Raw genomic sequence first — 26,306 nt, 5'->3', positions numbered from 1 at the left:
CACTTTATGCTGATGTATGTAGCGTATTAGTGCAGGTATTAAGTTCAAATTTTGATTTAGTAATTAGAGAAAATATTGGGGTTTTTTAGTTGAGTAAATATTAACCATGGTTTTACTCTAATAATACTGTAGCAACCATGAGTGCTGTCACCATGGTTTTCTGAGCAGAAATCATGGTTCTGATACAATTAACCATGGTTTTATAACAGTAATACTGTAGTTTCTATAAAACAACCATGATTTTACTATATATTGTAACCATGACAGTAACCATGTTTATATTGTGGTTACTATGACTTTACTACAAATGCCGTGGTTAAACTATGGTTACTGTTGTAAAGCAATGATTGTTATTTAAGGGCAAACCTGTTGAAGTGGTTTACCAAATAGACTATTCTTTGGATTTGGCAGTAATATATATATATATATATATTTTTTTTTTTTAACAAAGCAAATACTGAACCATGCCAAAACTGTGACCCTTAAACCGTGATAAATTAGAACCATTACACTCCTAACACATACGCAGGATTGGGGAGTAACGAAATACATGTAACGGGATTACGTATTTAAAATACAAAATATAAGTAACTGTATTCCACTACAGTTACAATTTAAATCATTAGTAATTAGAATACAGACACATTCAAAAAGTATTTTGATTACTGAAGAGATTACTTTGCATTTTATTGTCAATTGTTTCATTTAATATTTAGTCCTTTCAGATGGAAAACATTTATCCATATAAATGATGCGATCCAAAGTGCATTTGAACAGCGGTGAAACACTTTCTTATGATGTGTTACATTCATACGAGCACATAGAGAAGTCTGAAGTAAGTTAAATAGAAATAAACCTTGTGCAAATTGTCAGCTTTACGCCAAGCTAATATGCTATTTCTAGCCATTTTACATGCACGTTACCAGACACGATCATATTTTTTTATCAAAACAAAATTCACGTTGGATCATATTTTCTTTTTTTTTCTTTTTTTTCTAGTAAAACCTTTGATATTAGGGCAAAAATCTTATTCTTGATAATTTTTGTATTGTTTTTCTGTAAAAATATCTAAAAATCCTTAAAACAAGATCAATTTGATTTATCTTGTTTTAGAAACAACACTGCATAAGATATTTAGGTTTTTCAGAGACTGTATTTTTAACATGTGAGTTTTGTCTTACTGTACTGGCAGAGTTTTTATAGTTAAAACAAGTGAAAAAAATCTACCAGTGCTGAAGAAGTAATCCAAAGTATTTAGAATACGTTACTGACCTTGAGTAATCTAAAGAAATATGTTACAAATGACATTTTACAGCATGTATTCTGTAATCTGTAGTGGAATACATTTCAAAAGTAACCCTCCCAACCCTGCACATATGTGAGAAAGTTAAGGAGTTGGGGGAAAGTGTGCACATTTCCACAAATCATTGTTTCTGGTTTGTGCAGAGAGAGAAAGAGTGAGAGTGAGTAAGAGCAGAAGCTGTACAGTTGCACACAATCCTACAGAGGGTGTGAAAATGTACTAGCTCAGTTTCACAATGATAGAGGCATTTTAAGGTGATTCCCCCCATAGTTCACATCAGCACCCAAATATTAACTTTAAAATCAATAAGCGTGCCATTAACTTGTACCTTCATAAATCATGGAGGTCTGAAGTGTTGTCTAGGCATGCATAGCATTAGCAACCAAATCCCCATTTAAATAAATAAATAATCTGCCACTTGAAACAGTGAATTCAAGCATAAGTGTGCATAAATTTGTTAAATGGGAAACATGTCTGCATGAAAACAAAAGAGAAACTGCATAAATTGAAGCAATACACTCTACCTGATGATTGTGCTGAAATATGAAAATATACAGTATTTATATTGACCATTAAAATTTTTGTCTATAACCTTAGAAATCTAAATGTCCCAACTGAGTCATTGTAATGCTTAGTAATGCAAAGTTTACACTGATGGCCAAAAGTTTGGAATAATGTACAGATTTTGCTATTTCGGAAGGAAATTGGTACTATAATTCACCAAAGTGGCATTCAAGTGATCACACATGCATAGTCAGGACATTACTGATGTAATAAACAGCACCATCACTATTTATAAAAAGTCATATTTGATCAAATATGAATTTTAGCATGAGTAATCATGCTAAATTGCTAATTTGGTACTAGAAAATCACTTGCCATTATATCAAACACAGCTGAAAGCTATTTGGTTCGTTAAATGAAGCTTAACATTGTCTTTGTGTTTGTTTTTGAGTTGCCACAGTATGCAACAGACTGGCATGTCTTAAGGTCAATATTAGGTCAAAAATGACAAAAAAGAAACAGCTTTCTCTAGAAACTCGTCAGTCAATCATTGTTTTGAGGAATGAAGGCTATACAATGCTTGAAATTGCCAAAAAACTGAAGATTTCATACAAAGGTGTACACTACAGTCTTCAAAGATGAAGGACAACTGGCTCTAACAAGGACAGAAAGAGATGTGGAAGGCCAGATGTACAACTAAACAAGAGGATAAGTACATCAGAGTCTCTAGTTTGAGAAACAGACGCCTCACATGTCCTCAGCTGACAGCTTCATTGAATTCTACCTGCTCAACACCAGTTTCATGTACAACAGTAAAGAGGAGACTCAGGAGTGCAGGCCTTATGCGAAGAATTGCAAAGAAAAAGCCACTTTTGAAACAGAAGATCAAAAAGTAAAGGTTAAAGTGGACAAAAAAACACAGACATTGGACAACAGATAATTGGATAGAGTGTTATAGATCTTAACCCCACTGAGCTTTTGTGGGATCAGCTAGACTGTAAGGTGTGTGAGAAGTGCCCGACAAGACAGTTACATCTGTGGCAAGTGCTACAGGAAGCGTGGGGTGAAGTGTCACCCGAGTATCTGGACAAACTGACAGCTAGAATGTCAAGGATCTGCAAAGCTGTCATTGCTGCACGTGGAGGATTATTTTGATGAGAACTCTTTGAAGTAGTTTAAGAAGTTCTGAAAAAAAAAATTCAAACTGTAATAGTAATTTTTCACGTTATTAATGTCCTGACTATACATTGTGATCAGTTGAATTCCACTTTGGTGAAAAGTACCAATTTCTTTCCATAAGAGCAAAATCTACACATTATTCCAAACTTTTGGCCGCAAGTGTATATATTACACTGTGTAACAAATGTTTTTTTTTTTTTTTTTCCTGGGTAGTAAGTGTTATTTCCTAATTGCTTATGCCTCAGAAGTATAGAAAATGGCTATTATTCCCCACAAACTTTGCTTTTGTGACCAGGACAGTGATATTTTGAAATTTACCTATTTCCAATGAGAAAACGGCTGAATGTGTCTTTTCGTTCACATAACGTCAGAAAAAAACAACATATGAATCCAAATTAACATGTATTTATACTAAAGTAATATTCAAAGCCGTGCTGGTCCATAATGGTAACAAGTATCCGTCTCTTCCCCTGGCTCACTCGGTGCACCTCAAAGAGGATTACAACAGCATCAAGACCTTGAAGTATGAGGAGTATGGCTGGGAGGTCATAGGAGACTTCAAAATGGTGGCATTCCTGATGGGTCTCCAAGGCGGCTTTACCAAGTTTCTCTGCTATCTTTGCCTTTGAGACAGCAGGGACACCAAGGCACACTACCACAGGCGGGATTGGTCACAGCGGACCGAGTTCTCTGCGGAAAGGAACAACTTCAAGTGGGAGCCACTGGTGGACCCCCGGAAGGTGCTGAAGCCACCACTGCACATCAAATTGGGCTTTAAGAAACAATTTGTCTGAGCTCTAGATAAGGAGTCAGCAGCCTTCCAGTACCTTCAAGACCTCTTCCCTAAGCTGTCTGAGGCAAAGGTCAAAGCCGGTGTCTTCGTCGGACCACAGATAAAGGAGGATTTTGGATTCATATGTTGTTTTTTTCTGACTTTATGTAAACGAAGACACATTCGCCCGTTTTCTCACTGGAAATAGGTAAATTTCAAAATATCACTGTCCTGGTCACAAAAGCAAAGTTTGTGGGGAATAATAGCCATTTTCTATACTTTTGAGGCATAAGCAATTAGGAAATAACACTTACTACACAGGAACAAAAATTGTGTTACATAGTGTTATCTGTTATGTGCATACATAACCAAATTATTTATTTAGATAAATTATTAATTCTTATTATGCATTTTAACACAATGTAGCATTATTCTTATTGCAGTCCCATAATTGAGACAATGGGCCCTATTTTAAGACTGCTACATCTTAAGCGCAGTGCTATGTGACATATCATAAACACAAAGTCAGTGGACATGGCCACGAAGATTTGGTAATTTCGTGCAAGCATGCACTAAGTCTTAGGTGATAGTGGGTCGGCAAAATAGCACATGCAAAGAAGTGGTGCAGCAATCAATCTGCCGCCGATCTAAATTGGCCGATCTTCATCTTAAATCTGTGATCATGCAAAGCGTGTGGTATTGTCTCAATTATCTTTTTTTAATTGCTGCACACACAATCACACATACATACACTGCTACTCTAATAAATGAGTGCTTGCTCAGCACTCAAAGCATGACACGGCGGCCACTGGAGGGTGAGTTATTGGCAAATAATTAAGCATTCAGGAATTTACACTTTAGACATTCTGTAATTCAGATGAATATGCCGGTGTTTTAAACGTGTATGAATTAAGTGTATAAATATTAAGGTGTCCATTTTAAAGAGTCATTGAAGTAGTAATTCTGACTCGCTGTTCAGACTGATGTAAAAACAGATGTAAAAACGAATTAAACAACGAACTAAGATACAATAAAAATTTAAGTATACGTGATTTAATGTGTCACAACAGTCAGACGGTGTGTGGAGCTATGGGGAGAAATTAAGCTGGAACTGAGTTTAGACTTTACGCCGAGAATAGATGGTGCTCTAGGACGTCTTAGTGCAATGACCTATTTCTCAGGAAAACAGCAAATTGCGATTTGCGCCACTTCATTACCATACAACACACCCACAATTTGCACACATAAGCCCAAAGATAGCGCAAGTAATCCCAACCAAGCCAACTTGCACATTGCACAGGTAAGAAAATTGCACTTCAAATTAGCGCTTTCACAAAAATTTGATAAAACGCAGCACAAGGTTGTATTTGCGTGTAGCACTGCACCTAGCACTGTCAGGAAAATAGAGCCCAATATCTCATGTATTAATGAAACTTTACAGACTGAAACTTATGACTCTTCTTACCATTTATAACAACTAACTAAGAGAAAGGCTGCATTTAGTTAAACAAAAAAAAAAAAAAAAAAAAAAAAAAAAAAAAAGATTTTTGGGTGAAAAACTGCACAAAATGGGATTCTCTCGCATCTGATCTGAGCCACTTCCAAGTATGGTTTTAAATCAGATACATATCAGATATCTGGACATCTGACCAGCATCTAAACACTTGTATCAAATTCTCCTTGTATTTCTGACATTAAAATCCACTGAAACAGAGTTTTTGTTTACATCTGTGTATGTATAACAAGGTTATTCTGGAGGTACAAGGTGTCAAGCAATTTTGAAATGTCAAGTAAGCATTTTGCAGCGAGAACACATTACAAAAGACGTAAAGAAATTATATCTCTATGCATAGATCCATATACAAACAGGTGAAAGCCCCGTGAAGCCTGAAGTATAGTTCGTTTTTGACACGAACGCTAGCCTTTCAAAGTATACTTTATTTGACTGTGGGCACATATGTAGTCGGTTGCCGCATGCTAGTTACTACTGCTATAAGATACTTTACTGTTTCTCTTCAGGAGTTTCAATCCATTGTGGTGGAATGACCACCATTTCTGTAACTGCTGATCTCCTGGGATTTTCACACACAACAGTCTCTAGAATTTACTCAGAATGGTGCCAAAAACAAAAAACATTCAGTGAGTGGCAGTTCTGCAGAAGGAAACGCCTTGTTGATGAGAGAGGTCAACGGAGAATGGCCAGACAGGTTAGAGCTGACAGTAATGATACGGAAACTCAAATAACCCCTCTGTACAATTGTAGTGAGCAGAATAGCATCTCAGAATGCACAACATGTCAAACCTTGAGGAGGATGAGCTACAACAGCAAAAGATCACGTCGGGATCCACTTCTTTCAGAAATGAACAGAAAGCAGAGGCTGCAGTGGGCACAAGCTAACAAAAACTGGACAGTTAAAGACTGGAAAAACATAGCCTGGTCTGATGAATCTCGATCTCTGCTGAGGTACACAGATGGTAGGCCCACTGCAGCCTCAGCTTTCTGTTCTTGGCTGACAGAAGTGGAACCCGACGTGGTACACAAATGGATATGTCAGCATACTGCCAAAAAACCCAGTCACAGCCTGAGAGCAGTTCTTTATCTCAACTGTATGACTCATTAGCCTAGTTTCCATCCACTTTTCGTTCTATTTTGTTATCGACTAAGTGCAAATGCGTAAAACAAATTTTGCTAAATTTGCCGTCTTCTGCCTGTTTCCATTCAAATGGCCTTTTAATCAATAAAAATGGTGTGCGTGATGTCGTCATGCCTAAAAAAACACTTTGTCGCATAAGTTTTGGTTTAGCGCAAAAGAAATCTGCCCTTAAGCCGTTTCCATACAGAAATGTGTGTTTATCGCTAATTCGCCTCCCAGATGTCCCTAATTTTTTTCGTCCGATGTTTTGGTAAATGGGGAGAGTATTGAGACGATTCATTGAAATTAACCAGCTTACTGTCATTTTAATTTCACAAATAAATGCAATCAGAAGAGGAGGAATTGCAATCAAAAGGGAACAGTTGCCCTTCTGATAGGACTGTAATATTGATCCTGATGTTGCGCCTATCACAGGTTGCCACCGGTTCCGACCCGAAAGCCAATCATCATGGCCCTGTTCAAGCTGGCAACCTGCACCAAGTTGTGGGGAAACTTTCGGCCTTCGTATAAGGACCATCCATCGATGTGTATATGCTGTGTGCACAGCTATTAAAAAAAAAAAAAAAAAAATGTATGCGGTGTAATATCAGGGTTTACATATGATACATTCCTGATATTCAATAGGCTATTTTGAACAATCATCTAAAGCATTGCCAGCAACTTTTAACGACCAACTGAACTTGATTGTCATCTAAAATTAATTTTAGTCATAATGCAATTTACATTTTCTGAAGAAGCTCAGCAAATGCGATCCGAGGTAGAGGGTTAGATTTAAAATATTTAAACATTTTAAAATGTTCAAAAGCTCGTTTTCTGAAAGTGAACTCAGCATTGGACGAATAGTTCTGATAGTTTAGTCTTGAAAAAAAGTGAAGAACATTCTGAGAATGTCATTCAGATGACTTTTTTGTCTACAGAACAGGGTAAGGCTAATTTAAGTTTGTGTAAAGAAAAGGTATATATAGGTCTAAAAATATACTTTTTTTTTTTTGTTTGGTAATTTATATAATTTAATACAGGGAATTTTGCCGCCATTTTTTCAAAAGTAAGCTAAACAATTTATAGAATCGGGCTGTTAGTGTTCCAAAAAAGCACACTGATGCTTTTCTCCTAGTGTTGTGTATTTATTTTTAATTTAAAACATCTTTGTGCACAGAAATGATATGTTTTTTGTATTGTGGACTAATTCCGTGACTGCCGACTATTATTTTGAATGGTGTGTAAAAGCAACTTTAATAAATAAACGGATGTCTACCATGATTAAATTAATCACAAAGAGTAGCCATTCATTTGTTCTCCGTGCACTTGTCGATGAGCATGGTAAGAGATATTTGTGTTGGCACTCCTGGAAGTGTCATAACACAGATCTGATGCTGCAAACACATCTATATGCCATTAAGATCAATCCATAATCACGTACAATAAATTGGCTTTCAAAGATGTATATCTTGTCGTCATGATTACCACAGGCTAACGATTGCGGTAAACTCTGTCATGTGACACTACATTCTTGCGTTAATGCCAATTTTCTTGACCAAAAAGTGTTTCCAAACCAGTTTTCGTGATATTTGAAGTATCGACATAAGAGTTTATGCACTAGAGTTAAATGGAAAAATATGTTGACATTTGTGAAATTTTAGCAATAATTTGCATTTCCATCAGCTTTACTTTGATGCGCTAAAATTTTTTCCGCAAAAAATCCTTGGATGGAAACGTAGTTATTGAGTCATCTATAGCATATGTGTTTATGAAGTGAGCAAGCATGTTTCAGATACTGTACCTGTATGGAGCATGTAAACTTATATTTGGAATAAAGGTTTACCCAGGATAAATAGTTATTAGATAATTAGCCAAGTGCTTCTTGGCGGGTAATTCATGTAAACATTTACACAGTTGTTTATGGCTTACGTGAATATAAACAGGCGGGACAAAAAATTAAAAATCGGATACGGTCAAAAGATCAGATCTGTGCATAAAGCATTGCAGTGTAAATGCAGCCAATGATTCTGCATTGTTTTATAGAGGTAAACTCACTTCATTATAAGTAGAATTATTTCAAATGAATCAGTGGTCTCTTTGTGAATTCTAAATGGAAATGCACAATAACCTATCTTATTAAGTTTGCATTGTCACTGTGGAGAAATAGCAACAATACCAAGTTATGTTATAAAAAGTAACATTCATGCATGCTTATATTGCATTCGGGCAAACCAGTAGTTTTTCCAAGTAGAAACAGGCCACTTTGTTGAAAAAAAAACTGGCTGCAATGAACGCACATGAATGTCATCACATTACCTATATAAAAATAAGACCAAAGGCTGACGCATAGTTTCTCAGGCAACATTTTTAGCAGTTGACAAGGTAACACATTTAATAGGCTTGTAACGTCAAGTTTGGTTACCTAATCGCACTGGTCCTTAAACTACGGATGAATGCAGAAGAGGCACAAGCTCAAGAGCTGAGAAGTGAGTGAAAATTCCCCTTTCAAAACCAAGTGAGCTGTCTACCTAGACAACATTTTGGCCATCTTAGGGGGCATACCCACAGGATTAGTTCTTGCATTCAAAAACAGGTGGATGGAGTGCAAAGGAACAGAAAGCAGGGGTCTCGAGACTGGTTTTTAAAAGTTAAACTATTAAAGGAATAGTTCACCCAAGAATGAAAATTCTCTATTCATTTACTCACCCTCATGCCATCCTCTGCTTAACACAATTGAAGATTTTTCAAAGAATATATCAGCTCTGTTGGTCCATTCAACACAAGTGAATGGTGGCCAGAACTTTGAAGCTTAAAAAAAAAAAAAAAAACACACATTAAAAGTAATCCATACTACAGTGATTTTCAATATTTAAGTCTTTTTTTTTTTACTATAAATGTCCACTTTCACTTCCAAATCTTCATTTGTATTCAGCAGAAGAAAGTCAGTCACACACATCTGGGACGGCATAAGGGTGGGTAAATGATGAGAGAATTTTCATTTTTGGGTGAACTTTTCCTTTAACTTGATCCACAGTCATAAAAGGCATGTCCTTTAAAGCGAAGTCTTTTGTTGTGTTAACATGATGTTAGTGGGATAAATTCGCCTATTAACCTTATCTGTGAAAAGTTACAAGCAATATTACAACTGCATGACTGCAACTGTAATGCCGGTAAACCTGTAATCATGCAGAACAGAGATTTTATAACACTAAAATCATGTTAACGTCTTTTGAAATTGTGTGTATTTTAATGTTATGGTCGTTATGGCCTTACTATAACTGTTAAAAAAATAGTGAGGCATGACGCAACAGCCAAACACATCTATCTGATACGTGTAATTACAAAATAACACAGACGAAATGCAACAATGCGTCCTCAAATCAAATCAAATCCCTTTATTGTCACTCAACCATATACACAAGTGCAAAAGTGGGTGAAAGTCTTGGGTGCGGTTCCAAGCAACATAGCAGTATGACAATTACAATAAACATCTGATTTACACATAACACAGTTTACACATCTTGTTACACAACACAATATACACCTAATAATATACAATATACATAACATAAATTAAGAAGACTGTATACAATAACAGTCTTCAATAAATCATGTAATCAATAAGTCAGCTGCCAGTGTGTTATTAAGAAGTATAAAATGTGAGTCCAGTCGGAGGCTAATAAAGTGCAGTGCTGTTGTATATTGATCGTGAGAGATCAAGAGTTCAAAAGTCTGATTGCTTGGGGGAAGAAGCTGTCGTGAAGTCAGCTGGTGCAGGTCCTGATGCTGCGATACCGCCTGCCTGATGGTAGCAGTGAGAACAGCCCATGGCTCGGGTGGCTAGAGTCTCTGATGATCCTCCAAGCTTTTTTCACACACTGCCTGGTATATATGTCCTTGAGGGAAGGATGATCACCTCCGATGATGTGTCTGGCAGTTCGCACCACCCTTTGCAGGGCTTTGCGGTTGAGGGCAGTGCTATTGCCGTACCAGACAGTGATTCAGCCAGTCAGGATGCTCTCCACAGTGCAGGTGTAGAACCGTGTGAGGATGTGGCGGTTCATTCCAAACTTCCTCAGCTGTCTCAGGAAGAAGAGGCGCTGATGAGCCTTCTTCACAACAGCCTCAGTGTGGACAGACCATGTAAGTTCCTCAGTGATGTGGACACCCAGGAACTTGAAGCTGCTGAGTCTCCCCACTGGTGCTCTATTGATGGTGATGGGACTGTGTTTTCTGTCTTTTCTCCTGAAGTCCACCACAAGCTCCTTGGTCTTGCTGACGTGTGGCAGGGGATTAAAATGTCCTGTGTGATATGGAACGCCAGGCAGTTCAAAAACACGAGATTTTTAACACGTGAACAACGTGTTGACAGCGTGTTGTTAACGTGTTGTCAACGCATTTAAGCATGAAAATCAATGCGTAAACAATGCGCAAACAGCACGTTGACAACACATTAACAACGTGTGATCTCAGACGTCAATTTGACATACTTTACATTTTACATTTACATTTATGCATTTGGCAGACGCTTTTATCCAAAGCGAATTACAGTGCCCTTATTACAGGGACAATCCCCCTGGAGCAACCTGGAGTTAAGTGCCTTGCTCAAGGACACAATGGTGGTGGCTGTGGGGATTGAACCAACAACCTTTTGCTTACCAGTTCAGTGCTTTAGTCCACTACGCCACCACCACTCACTTATGAGTGTCATAAGTTCCCATTGGCTGCTGAGCACTAGGGTTAAATCATTTCTGTAAGCTCATGGGGGTTACCTACCACTCATAGACTCTATGCTACCACTATTTAACATGCTAAGGATCCTCTTATTTCTTTATCCTTTTCTTCCTTTTTTGTGTAGCCTATAAAAAGGTTTTATCAATATTATTTATTACTTTCATCAAGATAAATCTGATAAACACATTAGTGGACATTCTAGCTTTAACACCATTTATCAAACTTTAGTTTTCTAACATTAACAACATTAACAATTGTGTGGGAAAAATAAAGTCACAGCAGTGGGACTCGCTCAATGTTGGTTTAGGATACAGACCATTTTAATTGACGTGCTGGTCAAGCACAGGAGTGTATTACAGTGCAAGACTTGTTCCACCGAGATGCCCCACAGAGTGCCACAGGAAGTCATTCTTGCCTGTGGCCATCAAACTTTTCAACTCCTCCCTCTGTGTGTCAGACACTCTGAGCTAATAGTCTGGCCCATAACCTCATAATTTATAACTTCAACTGTACAATACTTTAATAGTACAATCATTTAACTTATAACTGTGCAATAATTAAACTGTGCAATACTCTGATGTATATTTATACTGCAGTAGTGTGATGTATATTTTCTACTGTGTATTTTCAACTATAATTTTATGTAGACTATTTTTGCACTTATCTCTTATTTTTCATTTAATTGTATTTATTTCACTTATGCTTATATATATATATATATATATATATATATATATATATATATATATATATATATATATATATATATATATATTCTCTTAAATGTGAGCAACTGTAACATGACCCAATTTCCCCTCGGGTATCAATACAACAACTCTATCATGCTGCCTGCAACAGTTTGCTCCACTTCATAATCAAATTTCAATTAATTCAAATATCATAAACATCATATATATTAGATATCAACCATAGTAAATAAAGTCTACTATTATCATTATTATTCTCTCTCTCAGAACAGGCTTTTTCATTTTTGTTTTCTTGCTATTTTTCTGTATTACAAAGGAGAAAAGGAAAATCAAGTCTTTCATAAATAAAGCGAAAAACAATATCTGCCTGGCGCCTCAACCAGCTAGACAGACCTGTGTCAATTACTAGACAGCAGATGCAAAGTGGCTTACATGTCATCTCAATGCTCATAACTAGGCTTTGTAGTTCTTTGTAAAACATATACAAAAAAGGTTCCTGCAGCTATTCTTGACTTATTTTAATTTTAATCACAGATGTTTGAAATCTATAATGGCAGCGGTCATTTAGAGAAACTTAAACTTACAGTTAATAAGTTAAATTGAAGTTAACAGATTGACAGCCAGACCCATGATTTTATTGTCAAATAATGAGAGAAGTCTGATGCTATTAACAAGAAGCCATCAGACCGTTTGCATGATCTTGGGCCAGGGTGTAATTAAAACTGTTGAACCACATTAATAAATTGTAATATAATGTGCTGTAGCCTATGTGCATAAAATACAAAATAGGCCTAATGAATGAAAATGTCTGTCCTGCATAATCTGCATAGCCTTTTTCAAGTCTATAATTATCCAGCACCAGCACCTCAACTAAGCCTTATACCAGATTTATTATTGTATTATATAATAATAGTCATTCAATCATACATAATATTCCTTCATTTATAATAATCAACTTTCTGTGATTTGTTTCCAGTCATGGAGTCTAGAGCAGTTTGCAGTTGAATCACATCAGTCCCATCTTCAGTCCTAGCCTTTTCATACTGTCAATAAGCCATTTCAAGTCTGTCACATTGCTAAACCAGCATATATAAACTGTCACAAAAGCAATCATAAAATTAATTCTGGCTGTTGTGTATAATAGGCTACTCCGTATCAATCCAGGTTACTTGTTGCTGTGATCATTGTGGAGCATCTGTAATGCACAGTTGAAAGCGTTCATGTCCCTTATTTTCTGCATGACTATTTCCAGGTATTGCAGATATAAATTACTGTATGTGTGTGGTTCTAGAAAGAAACAATAATTAGCTACTTTTCTTTGAATTGTTGTTTTTACTTAAATGTTATAAAGTGTTTTAACTAATTAGCTAAACACTTCTCGGGTAAATGGCTTTAATAGGAATTTTCAGGGTGGCCTAGAACGTTGGCACATTTGGAAAGCCAAATCAAATTACTACCTGACCTAATTACAAACTCTTTAATCCTGAAAGTCTTTGGAAGGCTGTAAATTCCATCAAAATTGATAATATCACCTGTGTACCTGATAATGTACCCCCTGCTGGCCATAGCCCTAAATTAAATTAAAATGCTCAAAAACAAGTTCATGTTGCTTTCCAAAGACAGATATCAATCACAATCCTAAACCAGCATTATGAGCGAGTCCCACTGCTGTAACTTTATTTTCCCCACACAATTGTTAATGTTGTTAATGTTAGAAAACTCCAGTTTGATAAATGGTGTTAAAGCTAGAATGTCCACTAATGTGTTTGTTTATCAGATTTATCTTGATGAAAGTAATAAATAATATTGATAAAACCTTTTTATAGGCTACACAAAAAAAGGAAGAAAAGGATAAAGAAATAAGAGGATCCTTAGCATGTTAAATAGTGGTAGCATAGAGTCTGAGTGGTAGGTAACCCCCATGAGCTTACAGAAATGGTTTAACCCTAGTGCTCAGCCGCCAATGGGAACTTATGACACTCACTCGTTCAAACTGGACAAGTGGCCAAATGGCTCAGAAGTATGTCAAATTGACGTCTGAGATCACGCGTTGACAACTTGTTGTTCGCTATAAAATTCACTATTTTTGAATTGCTTGGCTTTCCATAATGTGAACGCCCCCATCGTGTTCGGACGTTCGTTTGAATGATCCAAGCATGCATATGATGTCCAAGAAATGTTGTCTACGTAGACAACTCCCTTGGTTTTGAGACCAAGTTTGCATTCTACATCAGACCCTATTTCTTGTGCAGCCAGCTCAGTGCTATTTACCAGAAATCCTTTGTTGCAGAAAAGGGATTATCCAGTCACTAATTCCGTGGCACACTACAACAAAGTCAGACAACAATGCACCCTATGAAGCATGCTCGCGCAGCAAACTAGTAAAAGTGGTTTTCCCCTTACCTTGTGATCCTAGTTGTCAACTCTGGTGAATCAGCCACACACAGGGACTGCTCAAATCACATTACTAATAGCCTACTCTGCAACAACTTGTTAATGTTATTGCATGGGTTCGACTGGCTGAACAGACTTCCACTTCTGTAAATATAATCATGGCCTAATTTCTTTAGACATTTAAAAACAGAAATCCTTACCGTGCTCGTTAGTTTTCATGTCGCCCTAAGAACAACTGCAAGGTCCAATGCATTGTACAGAAGTGACTGCATCCTTATCCATGATTGAGTCATGCAATGCTGACCTCACTCTAGTAATATTCAAATCAAGAGGTAGATCCTCGTACAAACGAAACAACCACAGAGAAATTGAAATGGAGGGCTTCTTTGAGAAAATGGCGAGGGATATGGGTCCACAAATGCACGCGATTTCGTTAATATTGCACACGCACGCAAATCAAAAAGCAGACTGGTTGACTCTCGTACATGGGAGTATGAAACAACATTCTCTTTCAGCTGAAGTCTTGTGATCCCCTACTGTCCTGTTGGCCACACCCACTTCCGCGACCATATAAGGTCTTTCCCTTTCCATACGGGGCGCTGCTGTATGTTACAGCAAATGCACGGGGTCATGCGGAAACTTCCGTCACTGGGAAACGTTCTGTAAACCATGGGCAACTAATAAGCATAGCTTGCACCAAACATCCCCATCCATAACAAATGTAACTGAATCAAGTCAATGAATGACAATATCTTCACGAGAGAGAGAGAAAACACACAAAAGAGCACAGTAACCATAGACTGCAACGAGAATGAGCTAAACAAATCACAGTGTGACTGAATGACAAAATCGCAAGTTACATTTTTTAGATACTGAATATAAAAGACCACTTGTTTTGCACTAATCTGGAATTCTGCTCTAACAGCAAGTATGATGCACACACTTCAAGTTCACAAAACACAGTCAGAAAAAAAAAACTGCTGATCTAATCTATTTTCTCTGGTACAAATGGGAAACCATTTGAAACCTTTACAAAAGGGAAACATTGTGAACATAACTCTGATGGAGTAGGCACAATGTCACAATAAATGTGTAAAGACCCTGCTAAAAAAAAAACAAAAAAAAAAACAAACAAAAAAATGGTAACACTTTACAAAAAGGTTCCATTCATTAATATTATTTAACACATTAGGTTTGGTGAACTAACAATGCACAATATATTTTTACAGCATTTATTAATCTTTGTTAATGTTAGTTAATAAAATACAATTGTTTATTGTTAGTTCATGTCAGTTCATAGTGCATTAACTAATGTTAACAAATACAACTTTTGATTTTAAAAAAAATGTATTAGCATATGTTGAAATTAACATTAACCAAGATTAATGACTGCTGTACAAGTATTGTTCATTGTTAGTTCATGTTAACTAATGTTAACAGATGGAACCTTATTGTAAAGTGTAACCAAAAAAAAACTGCTAAAACCAGTCTAAACTGGTTGGCTGGCCTTAACTGGATCAACTAAAAGTGTCCAAAAACCCCCTCTATAATAAGCTAACAGAGGCCAGCTAAGACCATCAATCAGCTTAAGCTGTTTATTTCTCTTGTTTTAGTTTTTTTTTTTTTCCCCTCAGCAGGGCTTATAACAGCATTTATGATTTGTGTGTGTGTGTGTGCTGTGCACCGGTCTATATAACACCAGTAGGGCCTATAATAACTTAGAGCATATTTGCATGCGTGCAGAGGCTCAGCAGCCACGGACATGATCAAGCATGTGCTGCTGTGAGTAAGGAGACACCCATAGGCCTCATCGTGTCAGTGTTTGTGGACTCTCTCTGCTGTGCCTTAAAATAAAGTGCAAAGCCTACAGACACGCGGGCCAGTCATTCTCCGGGTATGGGGTGCGTTTAGTGCGAGTTTCTGACTATCAAGAAACAATCTGATGCATCGAATACTTTTCCAGTGTGTGATGTCAGTCATATTCATTATTCGAAGCACATGCATATTCCCTTGCAGACAGCTGATTGCCTGTATTCAGGTTAATCGTTTAAGACGAGCGTTTGATCACACCCCATTTTAAATGCATAGCATGCATGATCCCCAGTCGGCCATGAGACTGACTGTGGATCGTCAATAAATATTGCAATAAGCCCAGTGGGGGAGGCGAGCATACGTTTATATGACACAGTTGTTGCAACACCAAATGTTGCACAACAACAGTAACATGATCCATCATAATGCGCAGGTACAGTTTGAACCATCATACGCACTATTGACACGTCTCTGATTTCAAGGGAAAGCATGCATTTGCATAAAGAGAAGTAAATCGATACTTATTGCAACACCTCTACCGATAAGTACGGTGGTAAGGCAGCGCTCGTGCACAATTGTGTTTACATGAAAAAGCAACAGTTCGTCGCCACTCTAGCAAGGATTGAAATGCCTGTAAAAGCACATCTAATTGTTCCTGTCAAAAGTACGGAGCGAGTTCACTCTCCTAAGCAAGGTACTCTGTCGACGTCCTGCACAAAACTCACGGAAAATATATTTGTTTACCAGTGGAAATACATTCAAAGTCGTTCTTATGTTGAAAAAGGGGGTTCACGCGGGTTACATTACCTTTAAAAACATCTGCGACGTAGCTCCGGTGATCCAGGTCTTTTTTTCGTGATGCTTTCAAGAAGAAAAAAAAAGAGAGAAAAAAAAACTTTGAGCCCTTGCCTGCAGCGTCACACTCACTTCCTCGTTGTTAACAAGAGCGCCACCCGCTGCAAATCGCACGTATTCTTCAGCATAGTGAGACGACTGTCTGAAGTAAACACATGCGATATACAACCAGCGCTTTACGCGCGCACTGCGGCCAATCAGAAAAGCGCCTGCGCGTCACGTGATTGTTTCAGGAAGTAGCGCAATCGCTGCAAGCGTGAATTTGATCGGGTTTGATTTTGGCAAGTCTGCTTATATTTAAAGCGTCGTTTGGCTATTAAATCAGAGCAGCAAGTAGTAAAATGTTAAATGTGAAAATAGTTGTGTTGCGCTCTCGCCCAGGTACAGTGTTAATGATTTTGCTTTGTTTACACATATCACGCATCACCAACATGCAGTCAAGTAACCAGCATTGTCTGTAGTGCAAGTGTCTCCAGAGCTCAGTTCATGCTTGTCACTGTACGTGACTAGGCAAAAATGGTCATCCATTTCCAGAGAATTTCCGTGTTGAAGAGATGATGAAATCAGGTGAAGTGAAAGAAGGGCAGGTGTTAGTTCGGACACTGTATCTGTCAGTTGACCCCTTACATGGTGAGATGACTCTGCTTCTTGTGCTTATAGCCTTGATGTGGTTTGTGTTATGAAGGATAATATTCATTATTAATAAAGACTTACTGTTAAAGGGTAGTTCACCCCAAAAAATACGATTTACGTCGTACACAAAAGGGGATGTTTGGCAGAATGTTCGGGACCGACAGTCTCAGTCACCATTCACTTTTATTGTATGGAGAGAGAAAAAAAGATGAAATGAAAGTGCAGGCCGTCACTTCCTAACATTGTGTCTTACATATTTTGTGTTCAATAGAAGAAAGAGAATCATTTAGGTTTGGAACAACATGAGGATGTATACATTGTTTTGAATAGAAATTAAAATGTATTTTGCCAGAACAACTTCATTATGGATTAAAGGAATAGTTGTCCTAAAAATTTAAACATTCTCATCATTTACTCACCCTCATACCATCCCAGATGTGTATGACTTACACAAGGAGTTACATTTAAGTCTGTTCACACACAAAACCAATTGGATCTTTTCAGAAGGCATGGATTAAACCACCAGAGTCGTATTGATAACTTTTATGCTGCCTTTATGTGCTTTTTGGAGCTTCAAAGTTCTAATCACTATTCACTTGTATTGTATGGACTTACAGACCTGAGATATTCTTCTAAAAATCTTCATTTGTGTTCAGCAGAAGAAAGAAAGTCAGGCACATCTGGAATGGCATGATGAGATAATTTTCATTTTTGGGTGAACTATCACTTTAAGTTTTATTGTAATGTTAGTAGTAGAGTCTGATCTTCTACACCTAGTCTAAGTTCTGTACATGTGCTTTAAATAATAGTAACATCAAACTTAATGCTGTGCTGTCGCGTGAACGACAATACTGGCGCTGACTACCTGTTGCCATGGAGATTAGAGGAGCCTGTGGATAGAGGTGGAGTTGGTGTAGTCAAGGCCAGCAAGAATGAAGCATTATCTGTTGGCAGTACCGTCACCTCCTTTAACTGCTTTTGACAGACTTACGATGTGATTGATGGCAGCCTTTCACAGAAGGTATAACTTCTGCAAGTATGCTCAAATGGTCTACTCACTCACTTATGTAAATTAGGCTTTATGGTGTTTTGTTCATTAATTCTTGCAGGTTGACACAGAGATGGTGGGCGGTCACCTGTCATACGTTCTGGGAGCGGTGGGCATGCCTGGTCTTACTGCTCTGTTAGGTGTGAGAGAGAAGGGTCATGTGACTCCGGGAACCAACCAGACAATGGTCATCAGTGGAGCAGCCGGAGCTTGTGGGTCAATTGCTGGACAGGTAAATTATAAGTGGACCAAAGGCCTTTTCCCATCGGAGGCGACACGATTATGCGAAGCGAATCACAGATGAATGGATCTTGCACATAGAAAGTGACGCGAATATCGCAGTTAGCACATTCACGGCCTTACAATAGCTGACGCTAATCAACGAGCAATTTTACCCCTGTAAGGTAGGTGACACAAAGCACCTTTTAGCTGGTCCGCCCTCCAGCCATCACAGATGAGAAGAAGAACTACTTGACAGGTTTGCAAAATAAATAAAACAAGCAAACAAGTTCTCTGGTGAGCAGACCGAGAAGAGAACATGGATTTCTCTACAAGCTACAGCAATTATGACAAGTTTGTAGTTGATTTGCCCAACGAGAAAGAAAACATTAGAAATACTTTCACAAACTATTTCAGTTCATCTGCTGGACAAGTTGACTGGCAGTATGATCATGTATACACAATCTGAGGGGTGATTATAGAGAATCGATTGTAAAAAAATATATATATATATATTAACAGTTAAAGCAAGTTATCAAATGGAAAAATAGTGATATGCCACTGCCACGCATACTGTATATTCTTGTGTTAAGTACATTTGTTTAAAATCACTGCGTAATGCACACACACATATAATGACTGTGTGTCAATACAATACTGATTGTATCTTATTGCAATGTACTTTATATCTACTTAAAAAAATGTTTTAAAAAATTTGCTCAAAACCCTGAATGTTACTGTTTCAACATGACATCGAAGCAAGACACACAGAGTGCACTGACAGTCACATCAATAGTATTAATATCATTAATATTTGGCGAAGAAAAACATGCAAGATCCGTAAAGTTGTTTATTAAAAAAAAGGTGGTACATAGGCAAAAATTCTTCAGTATATATTATATTAGAGATATATGAGAACTCGGATTAAATTAAATGCAAAGGCAAAATATGCAGTAATATGGGATACATTGTGACAGAGGTGCCCATACTTTTTCCTACGAGGGGGGGGGCTACAAAACAAATGCACAGACACAGTAGATGTAGATGACAGCAATTCTCAGGATTTGGAATGAGGAGCTTATAAAAATAAACTTAGCAACTCCTTCAAGCCAATTTAATAAAACAATGAACATTAGTCAGAGATATGAAGTGGTAATGTTCTGTACAATTATTATTGTATCATTAATAACGTTTTCTTTAACATCAAGGCTATTTAAAACATCCAGATAATATTTTTGCTAATATTATTATTAACTACATTGTAGCATTTGATTATTTAGCATGTGAGCATGACACCGAGCTGACGTGGAGCGTGAGAAGCGAAGTGCCCGTCTGTGCGCTTTTATGGCGCGAGAATCCGCCACTGGCTCGGCAACATCTGCACAACAGACGTCACAAAACAAATAATGTTCAGCGAAAATTCAAATGAAGAATGTGATGGATATATTTGGAACTATATCAGATTGCAGGGGGATTTTTTTGCCCAGAGCCTCCGTTAATTTCTGACCCTGGATGGAGCAAGAGATGGAGATGAGAGATAACAGGTGTTTAAGGGTCTCACTTCACCATGCAGCTGGTACATTACACAAAGTTTCTGAGCTATTTCTGCCTTTCTTGCAAATGTGCTGCATTATGAATAATGAGGGAGCGCCGAGATATGAAAGACCCATGCACATGCAATGTTAACAGACAGGAACAATATAGTTTTATTGCGTCACTCGCTTACGGAGATGCTGTATAATGTCATTTGCATGTTGAATTAACAGGTTTAGAAAGGTTTATACATCTGTAACATCTTAAGTTCAGTATCTAAAAGTCTAAAATCCAATAATCCGAATTTTTGGCTTTAAAATGTCTTAAATATGATTTCGACAGGTCTTAAAAATTGATTGGATTATGAAGTTAATGTTACTTTTATAATGTTCTAAACTTCAGTCTCGCTTTTAAATGTGTTTTTGGGGGAAACATTTTTTATTGATCAAGCTGTAACAAAACTACAAAACGAAACCAACATGGAACCAATAACCACTCATGCAAACTATGCAGCTCGGTCAGAATTTATCGGAGCACGCCCGCGATGTAGTGTGTGGGCTATAGTGGCCTCTCCTCCCATAAAAAAAAAAATAGCTACTTCTAGAAATAATACGTTAAAATTGTTTCTGTTAACGTTACTTTCATCTAATATGAGTAAGTGTAAGTTCAACGAGATCTGGCTCGAGAACAGTGCATTTAGTGCTTGGTTGAAGCCTGCTGAAAATAACGAATTTGAAGCCCGCTGCATCTTGTGCAAGAAAACACTCAAATTAGGAACTTTGGTTATAAAGGCATTAGATTCGCATAGGAAGTCATAAAAACATAAATCCACCATAAAGAGCCACCAGCAAATGCCTGCCATCGCCCAATATTTTTCTTTATTAGGGTTGTAACGGTATGAGATTTTCACGGTACAATAACCGTCTCAGAAAATATCACGGTTTCACGGTATACGGTATTACGCAATTATTATCATCGTTATTATTATCAGTTACAATGCCCCTTAAAGGTATTCACATCGGGAGCATCACCAAAGTCCGGCCCCAGTGCGACCCACTCTGCACTAACAACGTTAACTCCAGTAAGCGACCTCCGGACAGCGTTTGGATCTACGCCAACATTAAAAGCGGAGGTGCTCTGGACTTTACACACGGTAGCAAAACATCATTCATATAAAAGCAATGAAGGCATGGGCGAGCTGTTTCAAATCATGTTCCCTGATTCTGACTTCGCTAAAACCTTCATTACTCGATTTGGATTGGCAGATTTAGTTAAAAGAGACCTCATCTCAAAAATTAATAAGGGCCCATTCGTGCTGATGTTTGACCAAAGTCTAAATCAAACAAACAAATCCAAGCAGTTGGACCTGCAGTTACGTTTCTGGGAAGGCGAGCGTGTACAGTCAAGATACTTGGGGTCCCATTTGTTGGGGCATGCGACAGTCCAGAACTTGCTGAAACATGTCAAAGTAAGTAAATGTTTTATTTATTAGCAAGCATTACATAACTTTTACTCTCACATTCATTGATTTTTTTTTTTCAATAGTAATTCTATGGCAAAGTGTGATGATCTATTCTGTTACATATTAAAGGGATAATTCACCCATTTGTTTTTTTTTAATATTGTTTCACTTATCCCAAAAGTTGTATGTAGGACAGCTGGGGGGATAGTTATCTGAGCACAGCTAGAACCATGTGAGGAAGCTGCCATTGCCACTGTCCTACATACAGTGATGGGCAGCAGCTTCACTACATTTCTCAGTAGCGTGGTGGTAGCTTCACTAGTTTTTAAACCAAGTAGCTTTTCGGTAGTGAAGCTATATTTTTGATAAGGTAGCGCCTAGCTTTGACAAAAAGCTACAGTGCTACATCATACATCACACCGGAGTTTACTATAGCCAGTTTTGAATCAGAACTAAAGACGTCTAACTCACAAATGAATCTCTCCTCTGATTTGGTTCTTTACAATAAATTGGTCACAGGTTATAGAAAAGCTGTCTGAATCGGTTCACGATTCAATCTGAATGACTCAGAAAGCTTACGCCTGCGCTGCTGAATCAGTTGCTGCACGCTCTCATTTGCCAACATGCTCACAGAAATTTTAAAACACAGAAAATAAAGATAATGCTGGTTGCAGTGGATCTACAATCAATGGAAACCAAACCTGCAAATGCATCCTATCATAAGTTCAACACGTGTGCAGCTTGTAAACGACTTCTGCAGATAAAGATATTGTATGACCAAAAGAGTATCAAAACACTAAATATCCTACACAAAAACACATAGAAAAGTACCATGGCATTACCATGTTTTTTGGACATGTACCATTACCTGGGAGCAGTATGTTAATACAGTGGTTTACGAATAAGGTAGTCATATAGTGAAATACCATAGTATTACCATGGTATTATTTGAATTGCCTTGAAACACCATGTACGTTCAATTGTATATGAAAGAGGCTGAAGGCAAGGCTGGCAGTCAGATGACCCAGCTCATAACAAAAGTCAAATGCTCTGAGGAGAGGCTGCAAGGAAAAGTTATCTGAGCTCAAGAACATTGAGGAGATTGCAGCCAAGGGAGAAGAGCTCAGATTAATATAGCCTAGTTCTTGTGCGCGCGCACACACACACACACACACACACATTACTCTTGCATACACAGTTCTGTGTAGTCATGTTCATGTTGAATGTGAATAAATTCATTTACTTTGCAAGTAATTCTAGGACTCTGATTTTCCTTCATACTTTGTTTGTCAGTAAGGACGTGAAATAGATCTTAAATTGCATTCATAATGGTCTAAAAAGGTCTTAAATGTAACTTGTTGAAACCTGCAGAAACCCTGTCAACCTGTATGCTTAGTCACTTTATTTACCACTACAACATACAGGGAGAGATTTGTTGTATTGAACTACATGGAAAAACGCCATGGAAGAAGGTCTTGTGCAGCTCAGTCACTTGGTAAAGACAGGTCAGATAAAGGTAAGCAGAAATGAATAAAATCCACTGTGGCTGTTATGAAAAGTACAGCCATGTATCCTCACATAAAAGATTTCAGACCTTTTGTTCATCACATTAATTTCCAAAATATAAAAATGATCTGCAGTTTACAGGTGTTGGAAAAGGTTGTATATGGTATAGAAAACATGGGAGGTGAGAGTTGTCATTATTGTCTATGTTTACATTGCATACATATTGTATGAACTGTCTATGTTTATATAACTCGATATGTTGCACATTTCAAAGGCATTCTGCTCCATGATGACCGTGGGCAACGTAGGTAAACAAGTCGTCAAAGTTTCAGACTGAGTGGCGTGGGGGTGGTAACCAAAAGGTTGAGAGTTCAAACTCACAGAGGGTGAAGGTTCATCACCAATTTGCCTCGGGCAAGACACTTAACCCCAAGGGGTTGACCCCATAATAATTGTGCTGTAAGTCTCTGTGGATAAAAGCATAAGCTATTTGACGAAAAAGCAATTAATTAGACCTTAAGTTTTATTTTATTCATGTTTGCTTTGAGTGTCCTTTTTAAACAATTCAATGCCAGTTGTCATTGAACATAGTTTAATAAGTAGTTTGTTGAAAGTTTAATAAAAAGTCTGGGTAATAGTTTACAATAAGGTTGTATTCATTAACATTAGTTTAAACACGAAATAACAATGAACAGTACTTTTACAGGACTTACTAATTTTGGTTAATTTGAATTTCAACATATACACGTTTAAAATGAAACGTTGCATACGTTAACATTGAACAATTTTATTTTGAAATAGTAACATTACTGATTCTGTAAAATATATTTTTCATTGTTACTTCATTAAATCTTATGCATTTACTAATGTTAACAGATAGAGCCTTATTGTAAAGTGTTACTGGATCAGCCTTACCTTACAGCAGAATAAAAGTTTCTTTATCTTTCTGACCAATGCCTTTACTTGAAAAAGAACCACACAATATGAAAGTCACAATATGAAACCCATTTACTTTGTTATACGTGAACACAGCCATATAAATAAAAAAATCAAATGCAAGGATTAAAAAAAAAAAAAAAAAAAAAATTTCCCTTTTGTTGCAAAGCCATTGTTTTAAAGTAAATCATGAATAATTATGTAATGTCTTTTATGTTGCATTGAAAGAAAAAACTTTGATGCAAATAATATATACATCCTTCCACATAAGTGAACAGCACTTTCCAACATCAGTGAAACTACGTAAGTCACATGACCACAGAAACAGAGAATGCCCATAAAACAGTGCAGAACAACCAGAAAACACAGTACAATATCAATACGGATAAAAACACTCAAAAATAAATGTACAAATTCAATATTTTTGCAAACTCAAAATCATGTGTAATCAGGTGTTCATCAAACATTCATAGTCCTATTGGTTCACCACAAATCTAGATTAACAGTACAGAGTAAATGTGAAATCTTCTAACAGTGTTCATTCTCTTCATCATGTGCCTTAAAACTGCAACAGAAGTCTTCCGAAATAACATGCAGGTCATTGAAAGACAAACTAGCAGCCTTTACTTTCCTGAGTCACAAAAGAGACCTTGAGTGAACTGACAAAACACAGAAAAGCCACAAATGTCATTGAATATACCAGAAACTCTGTCACAGCTCTTTTCTGTTACCTGTCAAGTGGATTGTAGGGGGACAAAGAAAGACCTCAATGACAACAAGAGTTTCTTTTCAAAAGAGCTTTTTGTCCTAGGTTGTTTGTGTGGTTTGCAAATGTGCAAAACCAACTATAAAGGATCTGTTAGATGGTGTTAATAAACACGTTAACATGATTGTGCATATTTTGTTTCCTTATTTTTCAGTGTTTTAAGATTTATGCTACTGTACTTCAGATGGTGCCCTTAAACAGTTCAAAATGAATATGTAAACCATAATATTTGGCCCTATAGCTTCAGCTTGAGGACTTCAGTTACTGTTAACTCAATAATTTTACCTTCTTTGACTATGAACACTAATGCAGCAATAAATGTTCTACATTCATGCTCATTTTCTATAAATACAGCGGTTTCTTTTCACGAAATATAGAATCAGTTTCTGTAATTCGTAGTTTAGTGTAAAGTTCACACTGTAGGACAATACTGTGACCCAACTTGAAATCGTGGAGGAAGTGGCCTACTTGGTATTCCATATCACGACATGTAATACCGTTGTTTGTAGATCTTTCACCTTTAGCAGTCGATTTGTTTACGCTTTAAAATCTAGTTGATACATATTGATTTACCATTCAATGTAACAAAAAACAGTAGTGACAGTTGTGTAATAGTGTCTTCTAGGGTGAATCTCGCATGTCCAGGTCACATTTCACCAAAAAATAAAATAAAATAAAAAAATAATAGATTATATTTTGCATAAAGAAAATTAAGCCTCATTTAATTATTGACATTACATATGACATTAATTTTACGAAAATGTCCCCCAAAATTCTCATTACTGCATCAAGTTTTTTCTGTACTTGCTATTATTCTGAACACATAATTGTAAATAGCTTAATGTGAAAGGCAGCACACCAAATGCTCCTTTATTTTTAAAGTACTGTACATACATACTGTATGTGTGTATATATATATATATATATACACACACACACACTAATATATATATATATATATATATATATATATATATATATATATATATATATATACACACACTATATTTTATATATATATATATTAGTGTGTGTGTATATATATATATATATATATATATATATACACACACACTATATTTTATATATATATATATACACACTATATTTTATATATATATATATACACACACACACACACACATATATATATATAAATAAATATATATGTGTGTGTATATATATATATATATATATATATATGTGTGTGTGTGTGTGTGTGTGTGTGTGTGTGTATATATATATATATATATATACACACACACACACACACACACACACACACACCAGCCATTTTATTAGGTACACCT

The 26,306-nt window shown here is 36.8% G+C and overlaps 1 protein-coding gene and 1 pseudogene across 2 annotated transcripts in view; one reads left to right on the top strand and one right to left on the bottom strand.

Moving 5' to 3' along the window:
* LOC127411302 (mitotic deacetylase-associated SANT domain protein-like) overlaps window positions 1-17,011 on the bottom strand; it is a 54,725-nt gene extending 37,714 nt beyond the window's left edge. The window contains exon 1 of one of the 2 annotated variants that reach the window (XM_051646780.1): window positions 16,846-17,011. The gene's annotated coding sequence lies outside the window, so the exon portion shown is untranslated. Of the gene's footprint in view, window positions 1-14,426; window positions 14,721-16,845 lie in introns of those variants that run through there. The other variant, XM_051646781.1, reaches the window with a different exon arrangement.
* Window positions 17,012-17,234: 223 nt separating this feature from the next.
* Window positions 17,235-25,916, top strand: LOC127411097 (prostaglandin reductase 2-like; annotated as a pseudogene).
* Window positions 25,917-26,306: the final 390 nt, after the last annotated feature.

This window comes from Myxocyprinus asiaticus, chromosome 20 (assembly GCF_019703515.2).
Source record: "Myxocyprinus asiaticus isolate MX2 ecotype Aquarium Trade chromosome 20, UBuf_Myxa_2, whole genome shotgun sequence".
In the NCBI taxonomy this organism is placed as follows: Eukaryota; Metazoa; Chordata; class Actinopteri; order Cypriniformes; family Catostomidae; genus Myxocyprinus; species Myxocyprinus asiaticus.
The sequence above is the reverse complement of the archived record's forward strand: the minus strand, read 5'-3'. Positions and strand labels throughout refer to the sequence as shown.